Source organism: Ascaphus truei, chromosome 18 (genome assembly GCF_040206685.1).
Source record: "Ascaphus truei isolate aAscTru1 chromosome 18, aAscTru1.hap1, whole genome shotgun sequence".
In the NCBI taxonomy this organism is placed as follows: Eukaryota; Metazoa; Chordata; class Amphibia; order Anura; family Ascaphidae; genus Ascaphus; species Ascaphus truei.
The window spans coordinates 8,046,939-8,074,812 of record NC_134500.1 but is presented as its reverse complement, the minus strand read 5'-3'; positions in this window follow the sequence as shown (position 1 = coordinate 8,074,812).

The following is a 27,874-nucleotide window of genomic DNA, read 5'->3' as shown; positions in this document are numbered from 1 at the left end:
GGATTACTTAGCACAAGGTTCCGAGCTTCAGCCAATGGGAGACGATGGGCAGTGCAGCGCTCCTCAGCTCGTACACGTGAGCAGAAATAGGGACGATAGGTGTGGGTGGTTTTAATAGGAGTCGGACATAAAAATACAGATGTGGCTAGGGTTGCCAGGTGGCTTATCAAAAAATAGTGGACACAATGGTGAAAGGTGTGACGCGCTTGAGACACACATACACACACGCGCTCTCGAGACACACACATGCTTGAGACACAAACATCTGTCTTCAATCTCTGCTCCATGCCGTTTGCTCCTCTCCTTGGCCCCACCCCCAGGCTCCTGACGCCTCCTCCTGATTGGCTGCATTACTCAGCAGCCAATCAGGATGGAGGAGGTTGCCTAGCCTCCTAGCAGCAACCCTGCTCTCTCCCTGCTCGGGGAAATCCTGCAGCCTCCTAAGCCGGACAGGTCACTATGTCCAGAAAGGTAATACACATACACGCCCAGAGAGGTAATACCGGTATACACATACACGCCCAGAGAGGTAATACCGGTATACACATACACGCCCAGAGACGTAATACCGGTATACACATACATGCCCAGAGACGTAATACCGGTATACACATACACGTCCAGAGAGGTAATACCGGTATACATATACACGCCCAGAGAGGTAATACCGGTATACACATACACGCCCAGAGAGGTAATACCGGTATACACATACACGCCCAGAGAGGTAATACTGGTATACACATACACACCCAGAGCGGTAATACCGGTATACACATACACGCCCAGAGAGGTAATACCGATATACACATACACACCCAGAGCGGTAATACCGGTATACACATACACGCCCAGAGAGGTAATACCGGTATACACATATACGCCCAGAGAGGTAATACCGATATACACATGCACACCCAGAGCGGTAATACCGGTATACACATACACACCCAGAGAGGTAATACCGGTATACACATACACGCCCAGAGAGGTAATACCGGTATACACATACACGCCCAGAGAGGTAATACCGGTATACACATACACGCCCAGAGAGGTAATACCGGTATACACATACACGCCCAGAGAGGTAATACCGGTATACACATACCCGCCCAGAGAGGTAATACCGGTATACACATACACGTCCAGACAGGTAATACCGGTATACACATACACGCCCAGAGACATAATACCGGTATACGCATACACGCCCAGAGAGGTAATACCGGTATACACATACACGCCCAGAGAGGTAATACCGGTATACACATACACGCCCAGAGAGGTAATACCGGTATACACATACACGCCCAGAGAGGTAATACCGGTATACACATACACGCCCAGAGACATAATACCGGTATACGCATACACGCCCAGAGAGGTAATACCGGTATACACATACACGCCCAGAGAGGTAATACCGGTATACACATACACACCCAGAGAGGTAATACCGGTATACACATACACCCCCAGAGAGGTAATACCGGTATACACTTACACGCCCAGAGAGATAATACCGGTATACACATACACGCCCAGAGAGGTAATACCGGTATACACATACACCCCCAGAGAGATAATACCGGTATACACATACACGCCCAGAGAGGTAATACCGGTATACACGTACACGCCCAGAGAGGTAATACCGGTATACACATACACGCCCAGAGACATAATACCGGTATACACATACACGCCCAGAGAGGTAATACCGGTATACACATACATATCCAGAGAGGTAATACCGGTATACACATACACACCCAGAGAGGTAATACCGGTATACACATACATGCCCAGAGAGGTAATACCGCTATACACATACACGCCCAGAGAGGTAATACCGGTATACACATACACGCCCAGAGACATAATACCGGTATACACATACACGCCCAGAGAGGTAATACCGGTATACACATTCACGCCCAGAGACATAATACCGGTATACACATACACGCCCAGAGAGGTAATACCGGTATACACATACATATCCAGAGAGGTAATACCGGTATACACATACACGCCCAGAGAGGTAATACCGGTATACACATACATATCCAGAGAGGTAATACCGGTATACACATACACGCCCAGAGACGTAATACCGGTATACACATACACGTCCAGAGAGGTAATACCGGTATACATATACACGCCCAGAGAGGTAATACCGGTATACACATACACGCCCAGAGAGGTAATACCGGTATACACATACACGCCCAGAGAGGTAATACTGGTATACACATACACACCCAGAGCGGTAATACCGGTATACACATACACGCCCAGAGAGGTAATACCGATATACACATACACACCCAGAGCGGTAATACCGGTATACACATACACACCCAGAGAGGTAATACCGGTATACACATATACGCCCAGAGAGGTAATACCGATATACACATGCACACCCAGAGCGGTAATACCGGTATACACATACACACTCAGAGAGGTAATACCGGTATACACATACACGCCCAGAGAGGTAATACCGGTATACACATACACGCCCAGAGAGGTAATACCGGTATACACATACACGCCCAGAGAGGTAATACCGGTATACACATACACGCCCAGAGAGGTAATACCGGTATACGCATACACGCCCAGAGAGGTAATACCGGTATACACATACACGCCCAGAGAGGTAATACCGGTATACACATACACGCCCAGAGAGGTAATACCGGTATACACGTACACGCCCAGAGAGGTAATACCGGTATACACATACACGCCCAGAGACATAATACCGGTATACACATACACGCCCAGAGAGGTAATACCGGTATACACATACATATCCAGAGAGGTAATACCGGTATACACATACACACCCAGAGAGGTAATACCGCTATACACATACACGCCCAGAGAGGTAATACCGGTATACACATACACGCCCAGAGACATAATACCGGTATACACATACACGCCCAGAGAGGTAATACCGGTATACACATACACGCCCAGAGACATAATACCGGTATACACATACACGCCCAGAGAGGTAATACCGGTATACACATACATATCCAGAGAGGTAATACCGGTATACACATACACGCCCAGAGAGGTAATACCGGTATACACATACATATCCAGAGAGGTAATACCGGTATACACATACACGCCCAGAGACATAATACCGGTATACACATACACGCCCAGTGAGGTAATACCGGTATACACATACATATCCAGAGAGGTAATACCGGTATACATATACACGCCCAGAGAGGTAATACCGGTATACACATACACACCCAGAGAGGTAATACCGGTATACACATACACGCCCAGAGAGGTAATACCGGTATACACATACACGCCCAGAGACATAATACCGGTATTCACATACACGCCCAGAGAGGTAATACCGGTATACACATACACGCCCAGAGAGGTAATACCGGTATACACATACACGCCCAGAGAGGTAATACCGGTATACACATACACACCCAGAGAGGTAATTCCGGTATACACATACACGCCCAGAGAGGTAATACCGGTATACACATACACACCCAGAGAGGTAATAACGGTATACACATACACGCCCAGAGAGGTAATACCGGTATACACATACACGCCCAGAGAGGTAATACCGGTATACACATACACGCCCAGAGAGGTAATACCGGTATACACATACACGCCCAGAGACATAATACCGGTATTCACATACACGCCCAGAGAGGTAATACCGGTATACACATACACGCCCAGAGAGGTAATACCGGTATACACATACACGCCCAGAGAGGTAATACCGGTATACACATACACACCCAGAGAGGTAATACCGGTATACACATACACGCCCAGAGAGGTAATACCGGTATACACATACACACCCAGAGAGGTAATACCGGTATACCCATACACACCCAGAGAGGTAATACCGGAATACACATACACACCCAGAGAGGTAATACCGGTATACACATACACGCCCAGAGACATAATACCGGTATACACATACACGCCCAGAGAGGTAATACCGATATACACATACACACCCAGTGAGGTAATACCGGTATACACATACACGCCCAGAGAGGTAATACCGGTATACACATACACGCCCAGAGACATAATACCGGTATACACATACACGCCCAGAGACATAATACCGGTATACACATACACGCCCAGAGAGGTAATACAGGTATACACATACACGCCCAGAGAGGTAATACCGGTATACACATACATGTCCAGTATTACCTCTCATTTTTTACTGGAGCGACAGTCCGGTTAAATACTGGACACCTGGTAACCCTACTGCGGCCGGTTGACGCAGGGGGCTTGTACAGAACTTTCTGTTAGTGTCTTTTTGTAATCAGAACCTTCCTGCTGCAGAAGCGGGGCACAGACCCAAGCAGCAGTGAATGCAAAATCTTATTCCACTGATTCTTTTTTTGGTCACCAGCTTTGCAGCCAGGATAATGGGATCAGTAGCATTTTAGGCCATTATAAAGAGGCGAGGAGATTTTAGCATATGTTTGGAAGAATAAATGTGGATTTAACCCCCTCAGGGCTGCAATCACAGTGCGCGCTGCTGCCAGATCCAATTAGACAGCTACTGGCTCTATAATGAGGCGGATGTAGCATTTTAGGGGCTTCAGACAGATTTCGGGAGTTTTCAGACTCAGCTTTGCAGAAATAATGTGTAAATCATTGGTGTGTGTGTGTGTGTGTATGTGTGGTATATATATGTGTATATGTATGTGTGGTATACTGTATATATGTGGTATACTGTATGTGTGATATATGTATATAAAGCCACAGATTGTGGGGCACACACAGCATGGTAAGAAAGCAAAGCGGAGATAAACTGCGTGTACACCAGCGATGCAGGGAGCGGGATCTGTAAATAGCACAAGGAATAAATAAAGATGAACAGCGTGAAATGAATAGGAGAGAAGGCCGACGGCAGAAATGCAAAGTGACAGAGAAACCTTATATAGTGAAATATTTAAATACACTTTCTCTATGCAGATTAAAAGGTCACCTCTGAGTGGCTGAAACATCTTCTCGTTAGGGCTAATAAATAGGTTTAAAAGGTTTTCTGATTACTCCCGCGGAGACATGATTAGACCATCAGGTGTGGGAGCCGTTAAAGGGGAAGAAATTGCAGCTAAATTATTCTGCTAAATATTTAGCACTTATTCTAGAGGGGACTAATGGCCTGGGGGAACCGCTCTTATACATGGCTAAATTACAATGTCATAAACAAGGTTGGTCCTGGGGGTGATTTCTATTAAAATCCACAGGAACAAAACCCTTCTTGTAGAGGATCCCATTATATTTTGGGGGGCAGAGAATAATTATTAAGAATAAGGCAGAGAGTTTTTAATAGCTGTTAATCAGTGGAATTTCTCTTACCCCCAACATGTTGTAGGTTTAATTGGATTCAATTCGATTGTTAGTTCTGTGAGGCAGAGAGAATCCTGTCCCCCATGTTACATTTATGTTCTGATGCAACTATTCCGTCTGTATTATTATTATTATTATTATTATTATTATTATATCCCCTGTGAGATTTGTAAAAATGGTAAAGAACTTCGTGCTTGGTGGGTGCCATAAAAATACAGTATACATACACACGCCCTCCTACTGTCTCTGTACGTTCTACTTACCAATTAGATTGTAAGCTCTTCGGAGCAGGGACTCCTTTTCCTAAATGTTACTTTATGTCTGAAGCACTTCTTCCCATTATGTGTTATTTGTATTATTTGTTATTTATATGATTGTCCCGTGTATTACTGCTGTGACGCGCTATGTACATGAATGGTGCTATATAAATAAAGACATATACACACACACACACACACACGTGTATTACTGCTGTGACGCTCTATGTACATTAATGGCGCTATATAAATAAAGACACACACGTGTATTACTGCTGTGACGCGCTATGTACATTAATGGCGCTATATAAATAAAGACATACATACATACATACATACATAGCCCTGAATGGTGCCGCCTCGCCCCTGAGCTGCAGGTTACAATATGTATTGGTTCTCACTTCTTTCTGAGGAAGCCCTACAGACAAACACACAGTGACATCTGCACCCTCACCCCAACTCTAACAGCTCCCACACTAATGGGCTTCGATGGCGTCTAAAATAATAATACAGCAATAAGTGTGTTATGTAAGCAAGCTGCAGCGGCAATCTGAGCGTCTGAACATTACATGCTAATGGGTTCAGGCAGTTTGTAACAGACAAATTCTCGTCAACATATAAATAGCCCATAATTTAGGGCTAAGTGCTGTTTGGAAAGAGGCTACATGTTTCAGGGAAAATGCCAGTTTTGTACTCTTATATTCCCAATCTGGTGGAATATTCTGACACCCGGCAAACATCTGATTGATTGTATTTTGCCTCAAATGTAAGAAGCTTGTTTTTTCTTTAAATATATGTTCAATATGTTGTTGTTATTTGATCTGGCAGTTATTTGTACCGGTATACACATACACGCCCAGAGAGGTAATACCGATATACACATACACGTCCAGAGAGGTAATACCGGAATACACATACACACCCAGAGAGGTAATACCGGTATACACATACACGCCCAGAGAGGTAATACCGGTATACACATACACCCCCAAAGAGGTAATACCGGTATACACATACACGCCCAGAGAGGTAATACCGGTATACACATACACGCCCAGAGAGGTACTAACGGTATACACATACACGCCCAGAGAGGTAAAACCGGTATACACATACACACCCAGAGAGGTAATACCGGTATACACATACACGCCCAGAGAGGTAATACCGATATACACATACACACCCAGAGCGGTAATACCGGTATACACATACACACCCAGAGAGGTAATACCGGTATACACATACACGCCCAGAGAGGTAATACCAGTATACCCATACACTCCCAGAGAGGTAATACCAGTATACACATACATGTCCAGTATTGCCTCTAACTTTTTACTGGGCAGAGAGTCCATATACAGGACAGTCCGGTTCGATGGTGGACACCTGACCTCCCTATGTCTGCATCATTAAACAGACTTTAAATGTCGATTTGACTTTTGTCACAGAGTCTTTGGGTGCCACAGGATACGGGATTCTCGCTTTCCTGCTAGAGCACCTACCACCATTTTGAAAAGAGTGGCGTGCGGCGGCGGCGGCCATCTTAGGATCCTTTGAAGATTGTAACAGACATCAGTGGAAAGTCATTTGTCAAAGTGATGGAATCTTTCAGACACAACGGTGCAGTTGTTTGCTTCACATATCCCACCGCCCCAAGCCGAAGCCTTAACAAACAGGAGCAGAAATGTTACCCGTCACTTTGATGAGGGCCTCGCCGGGCTCTCATGGGCGGACGCGTGCAGGAATAATTGAGCGGCCGCAAACTGCGCTCCGCATTAAAATAAACAATTATTTCCATCTCTATGTTGAAAATCTTAAAGTATCGTAGAATATTTCAGTTGCATTTCATAATAGGAAAACTATAACATGTCAAACTCAACCAGAGCAAAACGGGTACCAGTGATAAAAAAGCAAACCTTTAGTGGTGCGTTCGCACTGGCGCGGGACGTGGGTCTTATAGGCCGGTTCTCCGGCTTTCTCAAACGGTCAAATTCACGTCAAAATTAATTGCGTAACTATTATACATTTCATATTTTGAACAGCAAATTTAAAAAATCACGTGTGAGCACATTCACGTGTCTCAGACCGGTCTGCAGCCCTGCCTATTCCCCGCTATCTCCCACTGCAGCCAGGGATTCTGGGAAATGGCATGCACATGAGCACACAGTGGATTGCTTCAAATCCATTTTAACATGGAGCCCTGTAAACGTGTGCCTGCCGCATTACACCACTTTTCTGCACAGCCTGGGTTACAGAAGGGTAAATATTTTGAAGAAGGTTTGCGAGACGTCCTCAATGTGTGACTTTCTGTAACAATGCGGCATGCATTACAGAGAACGCCTCCTCCCAATTCTCTTCTAGATGGATATTAGCAGCAGAGCAATAAAGATGCGCGCTGAAGCAGTGGTAGGTGGGTCATTTCCAGGGAACGGACTCTAAGATTTGGGATTACACCAATAACTGGGCTGGCTTTATTATCTCACTGTTGGAAGTGACAAGAACTGGACGGCAAGGAAATCATTTATCAGAAATGTTGTTTTTGAGCTCGGCTCAAAGCGAATACACCTGTAACCACTTTCAATGTGTTTATAGATCCATTTCCTTCAGTGGCGTCCTGCATAATAATTCCATACAGCTGAATTAATATTTTGTTTAGAGAAGCTAAAAATAACCAGCATGAAAGGTCCCTTTAATCAGAGTAATTTGTGCTCTGCATAATTGGGGCTTTGTTGCTTGTGCAGTTGTATTAAAATTCCATATATGTGTGATAGAATCCATGTGCCCCCAAAAAAATGTGAATGATGCTATGAGACAATGAATCAACATGCACTGGGTTTATTGGCTTGCTTTAGGTAACTGTGACAGATATAACACATTCTGTACACCTGCATGCAGTTACTGTGCTCTGTGATTTATCGGCTCTGTATCCATAGGCTTAGGCAGTAAATCACTGCATGAAATGTAGGTTTATTCGGCATTACTGGGTTCCTCTAATGGCTGTGTTCTTGTAGTCTCACCTTTTTCTGCGGTTTAAACTTATTGCTACATATAGGAGATCATTCTATATGTGGCAAAGCAGATTATCAGGATGGTTTTGGTGGAAATTCCCCATGCTCCTCAGAACATATAGAATCAGACCCCCATTAGACCAGGGGTGCTCAACTCCAAACCTCAAGACCCCTCTCCCCTCACAAACAGGTCAGGTTTTCAGGATATCCCAGCTTTAGCACAGGTGGCTCAATCAGAGGCTCAGTCGAAGACTGCACCACCTGTGCTGAAGCAAGGACAGATTGAGACACCTATTCTGAACGAGAGGCAGATTGAGCCTCCTGTGCTGAAGCAGGGATATCCTGAAAACCTGACCTGTTGAGGGGGGGGGGAGGGGCTTGAGGACTGGAGTTTATCCCCCCTGGACATTCTTCAGCAAGCAATTTTCAGGAATGGTTTTATGGAGAAAAATGCGGACTAGGGAAGGTGAGATGCATATATTTATGTGAAGTCTCCAGTCTCAACTTCTTGTCCTTTTCTCCGTGTAAATACGGTGAAAAGAAGGGGCATTTTCTCAAGGCGCGATAGATACCCAGGTGATAAATCCAATTAAATGTGGTAAGTGATTGACTGCCATTTCAGATCTTCCACTAGAGGGCAGAGCTGGGTACAGGACAGGCTCACGCCAGGCTCCCTTTCTCATACAGAACTAGGAATATTGTCCCCTCCTGTGACAGAGGCACCGCACACATACAAGATGATAATCATACAGCGAGCACGATGGAATCTTCCTTGTCTGCCTGGAGCATTATGGGAGGAGGAGTGCGGGAGCAGCCGCAGCATGCTAAGGAGAGGGGGGGGGGGGGGGGGGGGCTGGGTACACTGATAGAAAGGGACACCGCCGCTTGTACAAATAGTTACCAGCCAGAGGACAAGAGGAAATGGGCATGTAAAAATAGCAACATTGTTACCAAAAACCTTAACCCCTTCACTACTGATTGTTTCCAGGCCATCTGACATGAAATAGTTTAAAGTGGGCATGTCACATACACGCTTGGCCATGTCACATACACGCTTGGCCATGTCACATACACGCTTGGCCATGTCACATACACGCTTGGCCATGTCACATACACGTCTGTGACTGAGCCACTGATTGAGCCACCTGTGCTGAAGCAGGGATATCCTGAAAATCTGACCTGCCGTGGGGTATTGAGGACTGGAGTCGAGAACCAGTGGGTTAAGGGCTTATACCAAGGGGGGGCTCCTGCCCCCAGAAAAATATACAAATGAACCAAAACTTAATTTAACAAAATGTGGGTAATCCTTCCAAAGGTAACAGGTTTCAATTAGAGCACACAGACAGTATGTATTACATATTTACATTTAATATAACAAAAGGCATGTGCTTGTGCGGAAAATAGATGAGAACGTTACGTACAGAAAGAATAAGGTCAGAGCATTATAAATGGGAATTAAAAAAAGACGTCTGTACGATACCAAAGGAAGCCGTGGTGAGCAGGCACTATATATGAATTGGAATAGGTTCCCCCAGGAGGTTGAGGGTTCAATAAATGGGATCCGCACCCACAATTGCATTTCAAGTTGTCCGATAGTCCACGCTCTTTTCATGTGAGAGTAAATTCAGTCCAGCCGGACCTGTGTCCTGATCAGTTTGTCACTTGTTCCTAGATCCTTAGGCCTCGTCCAGGGTGGAAACAGGCGCGCTCCAGCGCTGCGCTCTGCTCAGCCGGGCGATTCCTAGCCGGCTAGGTGCGTGCGCGTCTGGGGGCGCGGCCATGACGTCACGGAGCTGGTTCGCCCTCATTGGGCGAACTGCTCACGTGACGCGCGTGCAAGCAGCAAAATTAATTTTGCTTGCTCGGCAAGCAGCTGAGCGCCGCGCAGGCGCGCACGCTCACGCAGGCCACGTGCATTGTCGCAACGTGTCCAGCGTGAGCGCGCGCGCCCGCTCAGCACCACCCTGGACGAGGCACAAGAGCCTTAAATGATATGGACTGTAGTGTCCCCTCGGTAATCTGCGCTCTCTGCTCATCTGGTAACTTGGAATACGGCGACCTGTCATTATTAATATAAACAATTAGAGCAAGTTAGTTCCTGAATAAACCATAATGTATACCAGGGGGGGGGCAATGCTGGTCCTCAAGGGCCACCAACAGGACAGGTTTTCAGAATATCCCTGCGTCAGCACGGGTGGCTCAACCAGTCCCTGCTTCAGCACAGTTTGCTCAGGCAGTCCCAGCTTCAGCACAGGTGCTTCAATCAGTGGCTCAGTCTTAGACTGAGCCACTGATTGCGCCACCTGTGCTGAAGCAGGGATATCCTGAAAACCTGGACTGGAGTTGCCCACCCCGATGTAATCCCATAATTCCTCTATTACATGGGCCTTTGATTAAACCTAAGCCCCCCCCACCACCACCAGGCAGGGTGTATTTCTTTATTTTGACACAACAAGGTTAACCCCATGGTTGCCACACAATCTGCATCGCTGAGGGGGGGGGGGGAGATGTGCAAATCTTCAATCCTACTTTTCTCTGGGGCACAAAACATCTCGGCGGGGAGAACGTGACGGCGAATAAAAACAAACACGCATCTTATTTCTTCCCGACCTTAGAAGCCGGAGCTAACGGCGCGGCGGGGATAATAACGGAATGCGAGGCTCCCTGCGGCAGTGCATTGACGCAGTCTCGCCGGCCCGGCGGTGCCGGTACACTCAGCCCGCTGTTAAAGACTCCGCGAGTATTAAGCTGGTGTTGCTGCTTAGCAGGAACGGTGGGACGCGGCTAACAGCCCCCCCAGCCGAGATCACAGGGCATCCTTATTGCTCTGCACAGGGGCAATCAGTGAAAGGGAGCATGCCTCTCTGCTTCTGCAGCACAGGAAAAGATGAGCTGGAGATAAAGGGACACATGATTTCTGCAGAAGAGCCCTGAAAGGGACACCTGGGGAGTCCCGACTAACCCCTCTCAATGCCGGCAATCCCCTGCCAGAGAGTGCCCCGGAAGCCCCCGCTGGCAATTGAAGGGTTAAACGCAGAAAGCCGTTGAAGCCATTTCAGACGCTAGACGCAGGAAGAAGGAGCGAGGCTTTATTAACACATTGCTGTCTGGCGTTCACCGAGCGTGGAGCCAACGTGTGGGGTTCCTGGGAATTGTGGCTAGAATGATACACCTTAAACTAGAGCAGGGTGTGGCCAACTGCAGTCCTCAGGGACCCCCAACAGGACAGGTTTTCAGGATATCCCTGCTTCAGCAAAGGCGTCTCAATCTTTGGCTCAGTCTTTGACTAAGCCACCTGTGCTGAAGCAGGGATATCCTGGAAACCTGCCCTGTTGCTGGCCCTTGAGGACTGGAGTTGGCCACTCCTGCACTAGTGTATCCTATGTATGTATTGCTCAGACTGGAAGGGAGGGGAGGCATCATGTACACACTTACCTGTAACGTACACACTTACCTGTAACGTACACACTTACCCGTAACATACACACTTACCTGTAACATACACACTTACCTGTAACGTATACACTTACCTGTAACGTACACACTTGCCTGTTATGTACACACCTGTAATGTACACACTTACCTGGAACATACACACTTACCTGTAATGTACACAATTACCTGTAACGTACACACTTACCTGTAACGTACACACTTACCTGTAACGTACACACTTGCCTGTTATGTACACACTTACCTGTAACGTACACACTTACTTGTAACGTACACACTTACCTGTAATGTACATACTTACTTGGAACATACACACTTAGCTGTAATGTACACACTTGCCTGGAACATGCACACTTACCTGGAACATACACACTTACATGTAATGTACACACTTACCTGGAACATACACAGTTACCTGTAACATACACACTTACCTGTAATGTACACACTTGTAACGTACACACTTACCTGTAATGTACACACGTACCTGTAACGTACACACTTACCTGTAATGTACACACTTACCTGTAATGTACGCACTTACCTGGAACATACACACTTACCTGTAACGTACACACGTACCTGTAACGTACACACTTACCTGTAACGTACACACTTACCAGTAATGTACACACTTACCTGTGTGTAAGGGGGTGGCATCTGCTTGCCTCCCACTTGCCTTAATCACATCCCCCCAGGCTACTAAAAAATAAGCATCCCCACCCCTAAAACGGTCCTATTACACCCAAATGACGTTGCCACCAGCAGGATTAATTTAAGGGTTTATACCTCAGGAGTCCTAGGCCCCCCTTTCCTAGGCCCCCCTTTCCTAGGACCCCCTTTCCTAGGACCCCCTTTCCTAGGACCCCCTTTCTACCCAAATAATCCACAAATGAAACAAGAACCCAATTTAACAAAAAATGTCCGACAATGAGGGCATTCTCTTTAACAAGTAACTGCTTCACAAAGACAACACTTACTGAGATACTGATTTAATATTCCGAAGACGTACAGTGCTAGTTCCATAAAATAAGATTGTACAATGACATGCAGTATAGGGTCAGGCAATGTATAAAATAAAAAAGGAGCAAAACAGAAAAACTATATACATTACCGGCGAAAGGCGTGTAACGGGTCCTTAAAGAGGTCATGAAGAGAAAGTATGGGACCCACACTTACCATGTGCCCCCCTAAATAGATCTGATCTACATGTCTTTGTACCCCAAAAAACCTTTTTATCTGCAAAAGATACAAAATGACCTCACAGACATGTAGGTTTGTGGCCTGAACCCCAATTGTCACTTCCTCTCCTTACCCGATGAAGGACCCTGGGAGGTTGGAAAGCTTGTAACATATCAACTACTTGTTGGTCCAATAAAAGCTCTCATTCCCCCTCCTCCCTCTCCCTCCTGTGTTACTACATGGAAAACACGGCCCCCGCCTTCCTTATTCTCTCCTAAAAAGGCATTTTTACAGCTACCTAACGGGGGACAGGAGAATGATTTAATTTACAATGTAATCAGAAAGTATATCATACCCCATAACTCTCTCCCCATAATCACCAGATTAATGGTACCCGCATCCTTGCATTCCGGGGAATTTGTCAAAGGCAAAATGGTATCACAGGTGACAGTCCCTTTTAACCCCTGAGGTTGAAATCACTTATCTGACGCCTGTAAAAACGATATCTTCACACGCTTTGCATGACCACAAACGTGTGTATTTACTGTTTATATCTGAGAACGACGCGGAAAATGAATTATCTTTAGAAAATATCACTCTGTAATTATACGGATATACAGGCGGTCCTCGGTTATCCAAGGGAATTTGTTCTGGAAGTAGCGTCGGATAGTGAAACCGTTGTAAAGTGAGTCCCATGTTAAACAGCTGTGGTGAACGTCGGATAACGCATTCCGGTATCGGAAAAAGTCCCCATAGGATTCCATTGTGACGCGTCGGCTATGCCTTCCGTCGTAAAGTGAAATGATGGCTAACGAGGACCGCCTGTAGCGCCCTTTCTGTCAAGCGTGGTTAGGAATTCAATTATTATATTTTGAAGCTCCAGATAAACATTTTCTCCCATGGCACCTATGGGTGCTTGCGACTGCCCATTTATCGGTATAGTATTTAAAGTTTTGTGACACCGCCCGGCGTTTCCAGAACTGAAGAGTTCTATTTTGGTAAAAAGGTTATCCTCTTGTTTGCCATACCGGACATAAGCGTAACTATGGCATGGCAGGGGTATAAGAGGGGAGCATCTTCAGAGGAAGAGGAGCGCTAGAACAAGAGGTCATGCCCTGAAGCTGGAGGGTGGAAGGCTAAAGTGACATGGGAGGAAGTACTTCGTGGCATGGGTAGTGGATTTGCGGAATAGTGTCCCAGCACAGGTGGTAGAGGCTAATACAGTAATGAAATGCAGACATGCTTGGGGTAGGCATAAGACTAGATCCTAAATATGAAAGAAATCACCAAGGTTCCAGTAGGGTGTGAGGTTTAACAGACAGGAATATGAGCAAAGTAGCTGGGCTTAGGGGTTCTTATCTGATGACAAATTCCATGTTTCAGTGGTCCTAGCCTTGAACTCCTTCCCAAATCCTGCTCTGTAACCACCCCCCAAATCACGAGGAGTGAGGTCCAGTGGCGGATTTCTCATTGGGCACGTTAGGCCCGAGGCTAGGGCGGCAAAATTTTCCGCCCCCGTATACCTTTGCCGCGCTCTCCTATCGGGCTTCATGGGAATGCACTTACGTGAGACCTGCCGCCTCCTTGCTCCGCCCGCTATCTCCTTTTGGAATCCCAGCGTCAAATGACGTCGCGGATGTCCCAACGTGACGCCACACGGCGTCTCATTGCAATGATGACGTCGCGTTACCATGACAACGCGATGCCGCGCACCGTCACGTTGATGACGTCGGCGACGTCATTTGACGCTGGGGTTCCAAATGAGATAGAAGTCAGCAGCAAGGAGGCGGCAGGACACACGTAAGTGCCGGGTAGATCAGTAGATGAATACACCGATGTTCCTTAACCCCCACCTCAGTAAACCCCAACACCAGATTTTAGGAATATTCAGTTAATCCCCCAGCACACATCCATGCGCTTATCTTATATGTGAACCTGTGGGGTGTTATTATCAAAGCACAACCTGGGTGAGATTCCCTGGGGACAGAGTTCAGAAATAGTGTAGAGATGCATATTCAAAATGCTTATGTTAAATTCAATTTTAGCGCACAACCTGGCTTCATACACAGCCCCTATGTCTTGTTCTCCAGCTGTTTTCCAACAGTTCAATGGCGATGGAAAAAACAGTCATGGAAAAGAATGGTTGGACAGAGACAGATATGTAGCAGCTTGGTGCAATCGCAAAGGATCTCTGTATCACATGGAGCATAAACATACATTCATGTATCCAAAAAAAGTGTCTTCAACTTACTGGAAGTAAGCTTCACTTAAATAAGGACTCGCTCATCGGAAGATAGACTCGTTCATTGGAAGGTGGCCTCACGCTGTGACATTAAGTGCAATTGGACCAGCTTTTCTCTCTTGAAAGTCAAACTTCCTCATAATTAGGGAGTATAATCGTAAGTCTTTCTCATTCGGAGGAAGATACCTTGTAGGCTGTGATAACATTTAATGGACCAGCGTGCCAATCGTACAAGGTTGCCTGGTGCATAAACGTTCGAGACTGCAGAGGTCTCTACATCATTTAGTCTCACTCCTTGGTACTCATTGCCTTGTGAGTCTCACTCACTGTAAGGCAGTCTTCTTCACTCATTGTGAGCATCAATGGTCTTCTACGTTATACTGTACAGTTCCGTCACGTTTCCATGTCGGGGCTATTGTCCCTGTACAGTAGAACATGACAGCTGTAAATTCCCCCAATCTCATCTCCAGAGGCCACGTTTTTTAATACCCAGAAAGCTATGGGGCCCCTTAATGCCCCAGCTCTTACAGACAGAAGAATGGAATGTACCTCCTCAGAAATCATTCCCACCATCTCCTACTCTTGCCAGACAGATGGAAATGAAATTACGTTCACAAGACACTTGTTTTCATGGAAATGTAATCTTGAAGCAGAGGAAGAAGGTGACCTCATGTCTTCCACTATTCTCACCTTAAAAAAAACAGACTTCGTTGTGCTCCCTGTGAGGTTTTAACATTCCTTAATGTCCCCTTGGATCAGTGCTTCATTCTGTCCACCTCCGTCCTCCCCAGGGAGATAACACAAGCTGTTCCCAAATCAATGGAAGACCCTCACAATTCAAGGCAGGGGTGGTCCTGGATCACAGGAGACATTCCTACTAACCACATGCACTTCTAGATGCTTGGAGTATTGAGTAATAACCACAGAAGCATTTTTAGCCCAACAGAAGCTCACGGGCACTTTACATAATGATGTTATGTTAGACAACTTCTGCATGAGGGTTAGTCAGGTGCTTGTGTTACATTCTCTCTGAGTGTTTTTCAACCAGGGTTCCCTAAAGGGTTCAGTGCAATTTTCAGGTCATTTTGAAATTTTACCAAATACCAAAGATTTACAATGCATCTGATCTCAGATGCGCTATTAGAGGGGGTTTGGGTTCCTTACAATGCATCTGATCTCAGACGCGCTATTAGGGGGGGTTCGGGTTCCTTACAATGCATCTGATCTCAGACGCGCTATTAGGGGGGGTTGGGGTTCCTTACAATGCATCTGATCTCAGACACGCTATTAGAGAGGGTTTGGGTTCCTTACAATGCATCAGATCTCAGACGCGCTATTAGAGAGGGTTGGGGCTCCTTACAATGCATCTGATCTCAGACATGCTATTAGAGAGGGTTCGGGTTCCTTACAATGCATCAGATCTCAGACGCGCTATTAGGGAGGGTTGGGGTTCCTCGGAATGTAACAATATAATTATAGGGATCCTTAACAACAACAAGTGGAAGCCACTGCTCTAACAGAGAGGACTGCAATACTGGAAATACACACACATACATATATTTCTTTTTGTTGCATAGCGCAAACCAGGACAGCCCTATCAAATGCATTATACAATACAAGGAAAGCATCAGAAATGAATTAAAAAATATATATAAAAAAAGAAAATGCTTATTAGAAGTATTACCCATTTAATAGAAAATAAATGCTTATTAGTTGGCCTTCAGGGCAGTTGGACCAGCAGAGGTCACCCTTCTTTTCGTGGTGCCACCCCTGGCTTGACATATTCCTTTCCCGCCAGGCTCTCCCACATATTGTTTTGCTACAGAACTATTTTACAGATGGCCCTGTTATTTATATATTTTCTGCAAATCCATATGGAACGTTTCCATGGTTCCTGCTTTTAAACTCAAAGTTGCATTTTGTGTGTGTGTGTTTCCCCCCACGTTTTGTTTCGCTGGGGTTTGCGACTGAAAATACTGTGCGCCACAGAGCTGACAATCTTGAAGACGGTGGAATGTTGAAGCTGCGCCAGCAGTGACGCTTCCTGTGTACTCGGCTCATTGGAGGGGGTAGCAGGTGACGCGCCTGCTCAGGTTGTTACACGAGATTTATGTCAGTGGAAAATTCTTCTGGTGAGAATTGCATCATGCCCCTGAAAGGGAAGGGGGGGGGGGGGGGAGAGACTTCTTTTGGCATCTCTTCGTGTAGACAATGTTTACTTGGTCCTGAGCTAGTCTCACATCACAATGGGATGAACAGAACGAGCATTTTATCACCAGGAGACTCGTTAATAAAAGTACTTTTCCTTGATTGAGGGGTGAGCATTCATTTGATTGAGTCTCCTTGGGTATCTGCCAAATGCCTGGATCTCCGTGTGCCGTTAACATCTGCCTGTGGCATCTTTCCGAAAAAGGAGGAGCGTCGGTTCTTAACGCCTTCGCTGACGGATGCGCGCGCAGCACAAGGCTTCTCTGGCAGTGAAGGCGTTAACCCCCCTTTCCACCTTTTCATCTCGCCCTGTGTAATCCTTCAGCGGGGTTCCCATGAAGCAGAAAATAGAATCATATACTGTATCCTTCTCAGGGGTTACTGCTTCTGTCACTCCTGCCCTGGTCACTGCAGCCATTGTCATCGCCGCAGCACTCGCCTCCCCTCCCAGCTCTGAAGGGGTTAATGCCGTATCCTTCATGTAAAAAATATATATATATGTCAATACAAGGGGGTAGAAAAGGTGCTACACTGCTGAGAGCTTTCAATTTGTTGCAGCACCTGCTATGCCAGTGTTTCCCAACTCCAGTCCTCTGGGAACCCCAACAGGTCAGGTCTTAAGGATAGCCCTGCTCCGGCACAGTTGGGTCAATCAGCGGCTCAGTCATTTTGACTGACCCACCTGTGCTGCAGCAGGGATACCCTTAAGACCTGACCTGTTGGGGTTCCCTGAGGCCTGAAGTTGGGAAACACTGGACTATGCCAATTGGAAATGTACTTTTACCGATACTTCCACCTACGGGTCTTAGGGGTGAAGAGAGAGCCCTAAATTAGGGGGGCTCAACTCCAGTCCTCAAGCCCCACCCGCCGCCCCCCCCCCCCCCAACAGGTCAGGTTTTTTTTTATATCTCTGCTTTAGCACAGGTGGCTCAATCAGTCCCTGCTTCCGCACAGGTGGCTCAATCAGTTGAGCCACTGATTGAGCCACCCGTGCTGAAGCTGGGATATCCTTAAAACCTGACCTGTTGAGAGGTCTTGAGTACCTCAGCTGAGCACCCATGTCTAAAATAATGCTGCATTCGAGCTGATTCTGCCCACAGGGGTACACAGTATGTATCAGAGCAAAGCAGGCGCTATTCTGGCACCACAAACCTACATCACATGTATCATATGAACTCTATGGGCTTTTTCCTTTGATACTGCACGTCTGGTACACTTTGTCTTGCCCCAGAGCTGCACCACGCATGCTTAGCTACACACACCCCATAGTGCGCAGGGCTCCTATATCTGTAAATCCCTTTCCAGTTGGGATGGGGTAATATCTCTGCCAGGCTGGGGAGGTCACAGCGAGCAGACCATGCCTTGCCAGGAAGAAGCGGTGTCGGGGAACGGAGGAGCCGTATGGATGATTTGGGGATTAGCAGAGCTGCGTCACGCTGGTTCTGATTCATACACTGGATCCAGATTTATTCTCCTCCCTCGCACTCCCGCTGGGCTTGCGGTTCTGTAATGGGTTGCTTCCCATCCCTATTAACCCCTTTACTGCTGCAATGCAATGAACTGAATGACCCCCGGGCAATAATACCAACAGACCGCGTGTCACAATTACTCAGCCATATAACTAGTTACCCGGCCATATAACTAGTTACCCGGCCATATAACTAGTTACCCGGCCATATAACTAGTTACCCGGCCATATAACTAGTTACCCGGCCATATAACTAGTTACCCGGCCATATAACTAGTTACCTGGGAAACAGTAAAACATACATGAAAAAAAAAACATTTTCATATGTAACTAGCTGAGAGACCCGGCGTTGCCCGGGATGTAATGTTCCCGTTCCTCTCTCTCCTCCCCCCTCTCTCTGTTTGTCCCCCATTCACATCAATCCAGTCCCCCCCCTCCCTCCCTCCTTTACAGCTTCATGTAGCGTGTGTGCGTCAGTCACTGTGTGTTTGCTCGCGCGTCAGTGAGTCTGAGGCAGAAACACAAACACACACAGACTGACTGACGCACACACAGTCAGTGTGTGCCTCAGTCAGTGTGTGCGTGCGTCAGTCAGGCTTTGTGTGCGCGTCAGTCAGTGTGTGCGTGCGTGCGGCAGTCAGTCAGTGTGTGCGCGCGGGGCGTCAAAGGCAGGGGGGGGCGTCAAAGGGAGGGGGGGGCGTCAAAGGGAGGGGGGGGCGTCAAAGGGAGGGGGGGGGCGTCAAAGGGAGGGGGGGGCGTCAAAGGGAGGGGGGGGGCGTCAAAGGGAGGGGGGGGGGCGTCAAAGGGAGGGGGGGGCGTCAAAGGGAGGGGGGGGCGTCAAAGGGAGGGGGGGGGCGTCAAAGGGAGGGGGGGGGCGTCAAAGGGAGGGGGGGGGCGTCAAAGGGAGGGGGGGGGCGTCAAAGGGAGGGGGGGGGCGTCAAAGGGAGGGGGGGGGGCGTCAAAGGGAGGGGGGGGGGCGTCAAAGGGAGGGGGGGGCGTCAAAGGGAGGGGGGGGCGTCAAAGGGAGGGGGGGGGGCGTCAAAGGGAGGGGGGGGCGTCAAAGGGAGGGGGGGGCGTCAAAGGGAGGGGGGGGCGTCAAAGGGAGGGGGGGGGCGTCAAAGGGAGGGGGGGGGCGTCAAAGGGAGGGGGGGGGCGTCAAAGGGAGGGGGGGGGCGTCAAAGGGAGGGGGGGGGCGTCAAAGGGAGGGGGGGGGGCGTCAAAGGGAGGGGGGGGGGCGTCAAAGGGAGGGGGGGGCGTCAAAGGGAGGGGGGGGGCGTCAAAGGGAGGGGGGGGGCGTCAAAGGGAGGGGGGGGGCGTCAAAGGGAGGGGGGGGGCGTCAAAGGGAGGGGGGGGGCGTCAAAGGGAGAGGGGGGGGGGCGTCAAAGGGAGAGGGGGGGGGGCGTCAAAGGGAGAGGGGGGGGGCGTCAAAGGGAGAGGGGGGGGGGCGTCAAAGGGAGAGGGGGGGGGGCGTCAAAGGGAGAGGGGGGGGCGTCAAAGGGAGGGGGGGGGCGTCAAAGGGAGGGGGGGGGCGTCAAAGGGAGGGGGGGGGCGTCAAAGGGAGGGGGGGGCGCCTCAAAGGCATGGATTCCTCCCCCTGCATTTCCTGCAGTGGACAGGAGGGGGGGGGCAGTGGACAGGAGGGGGGGGGCAGTGGACAGGAGGGGGGGGCAGTGGACAGGAGGGGGGGGCAGTGGACAGGAGGGGGGGGCAGTGGACAGGAGGGGGGGGCAGTGGACAGGAGGGAGGGGGCAGTGGACAGGAGGGGGGGGGGCAGTGGACAGGAGGGGGGGGGCAGTGGACAGGAGGGGGGGGGGCAGTGGACAGGAGGGGGGGGGCAGTGGACAGGAGGGGGGGGCAGTGGACAGGAGGGGGGGGCAGTGGACAGGAGGGGGGGGGGCAGTGGACAGGAGGGGGGGGCAGTGGACAGGAGGGGGGGGCAGTGGACAGGAGGGGGGGGCAGTGGACAGGAGGGGGGGGGCAGTGGACAGGAGGGGGGGGCAGTGGACAGGAGGGGGGGGCAGTGGACAGGAGGTGGGGGCAGTGGACAGGAGGGGGGGGGCAGTGGACAGGAGGGGGGGGCAGTGGACAGGAGGGGGGGGCAGTGGACAGGAGGGGGGGGGCAGTGGACAGGAGGGGGGGGGCAGTGGACAGGAGGGAGGGGGCAGTGGACAGGAGGGAGGGGGCAGTGGACAGGAGGGGGGGGGCAGTGGACAGGAGGGGGGGCAGTGGACAGGAGGGGGGACAGGAGAGGGGACGCAGTGGACAGGAGGGGGGACGCAGTGGACAGGAGGGGGGACGCAGTGGACAGGAGGGGGGGCAGTGGACAGGAGGGGGGGGCAGTGGACAGGAGGGGGGGGCAGTGGACAGGAGGGGGGGGCAGTGGACAGGAGGTGGGGGCAGTGGACAGGAGGGGGGGGGCAGTGGACAGGAGGGGGGGGCAGTGGACAGGAGGGGGGACAGGAGGGGGGACGCAGTGGACAGGAGGGGGGACGCAGTGGACAGGAGGGGGGGCAGTGGACAGGAGGGGGGGGCAGTGGACAGGAGGGGGGGGGGCAGTGGACAGGAGGGGGGGCAGTGGACAGGAGGGGGGACAGGAGGGGGGACGCAGTGGACAGGAGGGGGGACGCAGTGGACAGGAGGGGGGGGCAGTGGACAGGAGGGGGGGGCAGTGGATAGGAGGGGGGGGCAGTGGACAGTGACACACACACACACACACACACACACACACACACACACACACACACACACACACACACACACACACACACACACACACACACACACACACACACCTCAGTTGATGCGCCCTTTCTCAGTTCCGTTTGGCGCCGGAGGTGGGGAGCGACACCTACCTGTACTTCCGGGCGCCGCCACCGTCTGACTCGGCGCCGCGAGGGAGGAAGGGGGTCCGCCATCTTACTTGCCGCGTGTCAGCTGCGGGAAGCGAGGTGATTTGGAGCGGGGAGAGGTGATTTGGAGCGGGGAGAGGTGATGCCGCTGGGGAGGGGGAAGAGGTGATGCCGCTGGGGAGGGGGAAGAGGTGATGCCGCTGGGGAGGGGGAAGAGGTGATGCCGCTGGGGAGGGGGAAAAGGTGATTTGGAGAGAGGTGTGTGTGTGTGTGTGTGTGTGTGTGTGTGTGTGTGTGTGTGTGTGTGTGTGTGTGTGTGTGTGTGTGTGTGTGTGTGTGTGTGTGTGTGTGTGTGTGTGTGTGTGTGTGTGATTTATTTTTTTGGACCTTTGGCCCGTCACTCCGCCTCAGGCCAATGAGAGGTGTGGGGGGCGGGCCAAGGGGGTGGTGTGAGTGTGTGAGGCCAATGAGAGGTGTGCGGGGGCGGGCGGGCCAAGGGACCAATGAGATTGCCGCTAGGGACACCGGACATCCAGCAGGCAGGCATGCATGCAGGCAGGCAGGCAGGCAAACATACAGTGCTTTCACTAATATAGTATAAGATACACATTTTAAAAAAACCAAACAAACGTATTTATTGTGTTATGTATTCTATAAATGATAAAATGACACATTTGTAAAAGGTTGCTGTATTTATTTCCTATATTCAGTGTTTAGCGTTCATTTCATACGTAATTGTTACATTCTGGGGATCTAAAATAGAATGTTAATTTAAAGAAAAACGTCTCAACCACATATTCCAAACGAATGATAATAATCTCATTGGTTTTTTTTTAAGGCCAGGTATCTTTCACCGAGATTTAACCCATGAATCTCTGTTAGCTCACTGTGGTTCTGGGATAGGGATGGGGTAATAGGACTTTGTGCATAAGATAGAGGGACATTTAATGAACCGTTGGACCCCAGCCAAAGAGTAAACAGGAAAAATGTCAACATTTGAAGACAGGACTTTTTGCCAAATACAGGTGATGTCACCGGCCACTAATAAGCATCCTGCGATGTTGGCCTCGGGTGCTTGGATTGCCTAATTTATTACCCCCAGAGGAATAGAGAAAAGCTTGTTTTACCGATGCCTAATTCATGGGAACTTGTCTGTCACGTCGCATAGCGTGCCCAGGGCTGCACCTGCCCGGCAGAGACCCATCAGTACATAACACCTTCCTGGGCCCACGACATCATTTCCTGTGGCTGTCATGGAATCCCTGACACTTCTGCTGAATTCGAACGGTCTGGGCAGCGGGTGTTTAGGAATGTCCGCTTCTTATCCTGGTTAACTGATTCAGCAGCAGAGACCTGCTGGGCATCACTTCCCTGGTCCAATGTTTGGGCTCCGAGCAAAAACAAAATGGCAGTCACCTTTTCACTTCCCTCCTTTCCCACAAGCCCAATCCCTATACGTACACTGATAGCGAACGCCATTTTATTTATGTTTTTGGCTTCTGGCGCTGGTAAAAGGATCTCCTTTGCCTTCCGCTATACCCAACAAGTGGGAAAAAAGTGAGGGCTTCTCCAAAGGTGAAAAAAAATTAAAAATAACAAGCGTTTAATACATTGTATTGTTTGCCAGTCAAAAAACAGCCTCTACCATCACGCCAATCAATCATGTGATATGTGAAAAGCTGCTTCTCTCTTTTGAAACACACCCACCTCGTTCTCCCGCTGTGCCTTGTTTTTATTCTCCCTTCCTGTTAGTTTGTAAGCTTTTGGAAGCTCCTCACCTACCCACCTGTCCTCCAATGTAACTACAGCACACATCACTGCGAAATGCTCAAAGAACTAGATTGGTCATCACTCGAGTCTAGGCGCAAAGTTCAACTTTCCTGTGTTGCCTTCAAATTCTTTCTGAGCAAACTACCCGACTACCTGAACAAGCTCCTCACCCCTACCACATGCAGCACTTATCATCTGAGATCTGACTCCAGAAAACTGTTCATGGTCCCAAGGTTCAACAAAGTATCCGCCCGCTCCTCCTCCTCCTCTTACCATACACCCCAAAACTGGAACAATCTACTGGAGACTCTCACAGCCGCCACCAGTCTAAGTTCTTTCAAAACTAAAGCTGTCTCACATTTTAATCTGGTCTGTAACTGTTACATACGCCTATAATATATATTATCTCTAACTGTGCATGCAATGTCTTGTATATAATATATAACCCTGTTCACTTGTGTACCCTGAATGTGTAACCATGTATTTGTCATAACTCTGTGCCCAGGACATACTTGAAAACAAGAGGTAACTCTCAATGGTTAAACATCTCATAAATCAAATAACAATAATTATAGTCATTGTTTGTTCTTGTATAGCGCTGCTAGTTTTACGCAGCGCTTTACAGAGACATTTTGCAGACACAGATCCCTGCCCCATGGAACTTACAATCTATGTTTTTCGTGCCTGAGGCACAGGGAGATAAAGTGACTTACCCAAGGTCACAAGGAGCCGACACCGGGAATTGAACCAAATTCAGCTGCAAACATCAGTGCCAGTCAGTGTCTTTACTCACTGAGCCGCTCCTTCTCCCTAAGAAATAAATAATAAATAATAAATAAAACCCAGTGTATATTAGTGTAGTTTTATCATTCGGGTGTTCCCACCTAATTGTACTGTTCAAATATATATATATATATGTAGCCCCGGTCTTATTTTGCCTCCAGAGACCCCCTCTGTAGCGTGCCGAGCGATCGCGGGTGCCGCCGGAGGCAGCGATGGACCCGTCGGCACAACGCAAAGGTGGGGACCGGAGCAGGGAGCGCTCCGAGTCCCCGGAGTCTCTGCGGCTACCCGGCTAGCGGGGGCCACCATGACAGGTTGCGCGAGCGTGCGCGTTGGTCGCGCAGGCGCAGTAAGGGTAGCGCACGCGGTCCCAATGCTAAAGAGGTCCTGAGTGGACTACAATTCCCAGCAGCCTCTGGGCATTGCCCTTTCACCCACATCACGTGCAGCCAGCCAGCAAATAGGGTTTTGCAGTTTCTCCTGTGGAGGAAGGCTACAATGTTGCGGGGACCACGTTTGGCAGTTGAAGCTGGGAGCAGGAAGGGAGAGGAAGGGTGTAGGGAGCAAGTGGCTCCTACACCAGGTAAGGCATCCCCAGATCCCAGGCAGGCCCCAATCCCCACCAGGGTAGTGGGTAGGTACTGAGGGAGGGCCCATAGGTTAGGGACTCTGCCCTTAGGTGTGAGTGTGCAGTCTTGTCAGTGTCACAGCTGGTAGTGCTGTGAGCGCTGACAAGTAGGCACAGTGTGTGCAGTGCAGTGGGTTGCTGCAGAGTGAGTGCAGTGGGTTGCTGCAGGTTGAGTGTGTGCAGTGTGTTTGCTGCAGGTTGAGTGTGTGCAGTGTGTTTGCTGCAGAGGTTAGGGAGAAGTTAGCCAGAGGGGACCCGGGTGGGTACGGGAGAGGTAGTGTGGGTGCAGGGGGTCAGTGACCCACCTGCATAGGATAGGCTACCCCGCAGGCCCTAGGAGTTTCCCCTAACGCCATCCAAGGTTGCTGTGCTGTAGGGACGGCCTATAGTACAGCGAGTGTCACGTTAGTTCACGGAGTCAGATAGGGACTCCATTGACGCTGCGCACCCGTGCAGAAGGTTGGGCGCTGCTCTTCGTTGCGGCCGCAGAGGCCATCTTGGTGGGGTCTTCCCGGACGGTGGATCTGGATGTCGGGCCGGAACTCGACGGATCCTTTACGAAGTAGTTGCAGATCCGAGCACTGGAGTGCTCGGCAGGTACCATATCATCAAGTGCACCAACACCGGTCATCAGGTGCTGATCCCGCCTTAGGCTAAACTCTTTGTAGGGACACTGAGCAAGTGGTTACAAGACTGAGCCTAGACCATATAGTATCATACATGGACACGGTGTGTGGGGCACGCGGTGAGGGGACGGACACGTTACTCCTGATGAGAGTGGCTGGGCCACTAAGGTTACCTGTTGCATTATAGAGTGATAAGGTTACTCTGCATTATCGTTAATACAGTAAAGTTGGTTGCATTACATGTGTGTGTATGTATTTCTTGCCCAGGGGAATCTCACATCACGGGGATCCTGGGTAAGTGGAGGCGCTGCGCTAAGTAACTGTATGAGTGTTACCCCGGGCTCCCAGCTAGCGGAGGCTCAGATCTCCTGGAGCCGCAGGTGTTGTACAGCGATCAGTAGTTCCTTAGGGAGAGTTCAGAAAAAGGGCTACACATATATATATATATATTTTAATTCTAACGCGCTACTCACCCAGAAACTCAGCACTAGCGCGCGTGTAGGAACTTAGGGTGAACACTCATCCCAGACCTACAAGTGGGACCTACACAAAGAAACATTATAGGGGAACGATGAGGATGGCCAGCAGGAAACATGGCTGCCCGGGTACTAGAGTGTGTTTGCCATGTTTTGTTTTAAAAGTAGAGACGGGCGAATGCGCCCAAATCAGTTTCCCCGGATTTTCACTGATGTTACCCCCAAAATCCGTTTTACGTTGTAAAATCCGCAAACTGATTTGGCCGATTTCATCCCGCGCAGATTCATGAAAACCGCCGTTGCATGCAATCCGTGGACGGATTTGTATAATCCAGTCCGCGGACTCTACAAATCCATCCAAAGCTTGCGGAATCCGCGGTGTGTATTGGTAATAATAATACAAAATCCGCTAAACGCGAATCGCCCTTTTTCAGATCGATCCGCTGAAATTGGCCAACCAAAGGAACCGGACGATCCGCTGCGGACCCAAAGCCGGCCTCCCAAATTCGTCCATCTCTATTAGGAAGGTCTTCCATTCCCTTCTGAATGGAAGTAAAGCTTCTTGATTTCTTAAAGCCGCAGGGAGCTCATTCCACCGTCTTGGGGCAGTTCTTGAAAAAGCTCTCCCTCCGGCTTTACTGATCTGAAACCGAGGCTCAAAAAGTTGAGTGGCGATGGCAGATCTAAGGGCCCGATTGGGGGGTGTTACTGATTAGGTAGTTCTGCAGCTAAGGGGGGACTAGTCCATGCATAGCCTTCCAGGTCAGGGTCCAGATCTTCAAATGAACCCGGGCAGATCTTGTAATAGTGGCGAGATGTGGTCTATCTGTGCCCTGCGGGCTATAAGACAGGGCATTGGCATTTTGCACCAACTGCAGGGCTTTGATATGTTATGTTGGCACGCATGTGATTTGTGTCAGTTTAACACCAGCTGTCCACTTTTTGAGGCCGAGAGAAAATGTCAAGAGACTTTCCTATATTTACTGCCTCCCCTGGCGTACCCTTGGTCAGTGTTTAGCATCTAGCATTTTCTTTTTCCTCTGCTCCTTCCACATAAAGCAGCCAAAGTGGTCTGGAGGACTTCCAGTGGAAATTTGACAAGCTCCGGAGCGCACACATTCTCCACGTGTTTATTTAACACGAGACGTTTTCCTCAAACAACATTTTTCCAAACGTAGAAGAAGAAAAAAAAAAGGGGGAAGCCAAAACATTACAAGATGAGTCTGCCAGCTACGAGATGGGCTCATTCCCAGACCGTCTACAAGTAACGAGAGTCTGTGCAGAGTCAGGAGGACAGACTGGGCTCTATAAGTCTCCGATTACTCAGTCCAGACCAAGCTCTGAAACAGGGCTGCTTGATGGACAGACTCAGTCTTCCCTTGCAATATTGGAGTGGCTTCCTAACCCAACCATTCACATTTCAATGGGATGGATGGACACCACTGGGTGATTGGGACTCAGGGTTAGAGTTGGATTATGTACTTCTCCTGCCGTCCTCCCGTACAATGA